This window comes from Bos taurus, chromosome 6 (genome assembly GCF_002263795.3).
Source record: "Bos taurus isolate L1 Dominette 01449 registration number 42190680 breed Hereford chromosome 6, ARS-UCD2.0, whole genome shotgun sequence".
In the NCBI taxonomy this organism is placed as follows: Eukaryota; Metazoa; Chordata; class Mammalia; order Artiodactyla; family Bovidae; genus Bos; species Bos taurus.
The window spans coordinates 84,057,796-84,060,124 of NC_037333.1; the positions used below are offsets into that span (position 1 = coordinate 84,057,796).

Below are 2,329 nucleotides of genomic sequence, written 5' to 3' on the forward strand. Positions count from 1 at the left end.
TTTTTTTTTAAGATGTTATTTAAGAATCTGTAACAATCAGAAACAGAAAAATAGAATTGACTGATTCCTCTAGAAAAGTTGGTATCTTGCCAAGGTTGCTTTTCTTAAAAGGAAATATATTTTCCCTATTTTTCTTAATGTTATTTTAGGAAAAAGGGTTAGCAAAAAAGTCCCCTAAACCTTGGCCTTCACAGCCAGCCTTAAGTTTTCCATTTTAGTGTTAAGTTCCTCATTCTAAAAGCAACACATATTGTTGGTTGAATAATACGAGCCTGAGAGGAAATCCTCATATTTTTAAAACTCCTCGATTCTAGAATTATTGCCTCTCCAACGACTCCTTTCTTTTCGATCTGATGTGAAAGCCAAATGCTTTCTGCTCAGAGGCGTCTGTTAATATCCTCATAATTTCAGGGAGAGGTTCCTTCTTATTCAAATCTCATGAGGTGAGGAAGAAGACAGAATACATGATGATCCAACTCTACTGCAATTCAAAAGTAGAGAGTCAGGTCAAGAAGGAAGACAGCATCCTGCCTTCAGGTACATCTTGCAATGAAGCAGGGGTGTGGAGCACACAGCAGAGTGCCTCACCCACATAAACAAAGCTGACAAGTGTTCTCTCAGCAGCCCAGGAGCCTCTGCAGCCAACATCTGCCACAACACCTGTGTTTATAGCTATAGCAATTGCACCATGTCAGAAGGGATTATTTCACTGTCATAGTTCATGTAAGTCCAGTCTTGTTATGAAAATATATAAGCTTGCACTTTTTTTCCACCTTGATTGAGGTGTAATACTTATCTTGCATAACTGAAAAATGAAGAACACTTGACAAATTTATATGTCATTCTTGGCAGAGGTCATGCTCGTCTTCTCTGTGTAGGTCCAATATCGGTATATTTGCTGTGGAAACAAGCATGAGGCTTGCTTGGATTTTTATTTATGGTGCTTGTATTTTTTAAATTATTACTTTGATATTATTTAGATCTGAAAATCATCAAATACCAAATAATACACACATATAGAAAAACAAACACAAATGAGAATATAACAATGACTATCTTTACATGATGTCTAGATTAATTTTTAAACTGATTTTGATTATAAGTATTATCTGAAATTTCAGTAGTGAACGAACTTCCCTGGTGAGTCCTGTGGCTAAATTTGGAGCTCCAAATGCAGGGAGCCCAAGTTTGATCCCTGGTCAGGGAACTAGATCCTGCAAGCTGAAACTAAGATGGGACATAGCCAAAAAAATAAATAAAGTTTCTGTAAAAAGCATTTATTTACTATTTATAGATTAAGAACAAACATAAATTTTCTTTTTTATCCAAAAAAATGATTCTCTCATATCAAGTGATTTTTTTCTATTTTAACATAGTTTTTCAAATGTTTACAATAAACACATGTCATAAGAAAAAGGTAATAATTATTTTATCTCTAAAGAGACCTCAGTGATGAAATTGTTTATTTAGTCTGAATGCTGGGAGCATATAAAGGTGTAATTTAAACACCAGCACAATAAAAAGGCTTAAGTACTCTGTTAAAAGTGATGAATCAACAAAAGTAGTATCATATATATCACCGGTATAGATGGAAATTTTGGGCCTAACTGAGTACTTTGGTTTGCTGCTGCTGCTGCTGCTGCTAAGTCGCCCCAGTCGTGTCCGACTCTGCGCGACCCCATAGACGGCAGCCCACCAGGCTCTGCTGTCTCTGGGATTCTCCAGGCAAGAACACTGGAGTGTGTTGCCATTTCCTTCTCCAATGCATGAAAGTGAAAAGTGAAAGTGAAGTCGCTCAGTCGTGTCCAACCCTCAGTGACCCCATGGACTGCAGCCTTGCAGGCTCCTCCGTCCATGGGATTCTCCAGACAAGAGTACTGGAGTGGGGTGCCATTGCCTTCTCTGAAGCTTTGGTTTAGACCTAGGCAAATTCATCCCTTCTACTAAAGTGAGCTGCTAAACCAAGTCCTGTCTTTCATCTAACCAAAAAGATAAATAGCTAGAAAGGATCTGAAATGGAGATAGCAAGCCCAATTTATTCACAGTGTCAGTGCTGCTCTATGAACTGTCTGATCACTTATATAATGCTAATTTGAGTTAGAGATTAAGGTAAAGGGTCCAGAAATAACTTAAGGAAATTTGCTAGCCCTACACACCAGAATGTACAAATCACTTCATCTCCTGGACCAAAAAGTTTATTCATTAGTGATATCAATATTTCTATTGCCTTTCTCAGTTCTAATAGTCTAATATGTGTATTGTTTCATTATAAATTAATTTATATATGTGCAGGAATATCCTGTCCTCTAATTTTACTCTGGGAAATATT

At 37.0% G+C, this 2,329-nt stretch overlaps 1 non-coding gene across 1 annotated transcript; it reads right to left on the reverse strand.

The window, feature by feature from the left end:
* Window positions 1-808: 808 nt before the first annotated feature.
* LOC112447230 (U6 spliceosomal RNA) lies at window positions 809-910 on the reverse strand. Its single transcript, XR_003035331.1, has one exon. It is a non-coding gene; the product is annotated as a U6 spliceosomal RNA (small nuclear RNA).
* Window positions 911-2,329: the final 1,419 nt, after the last annotated feature.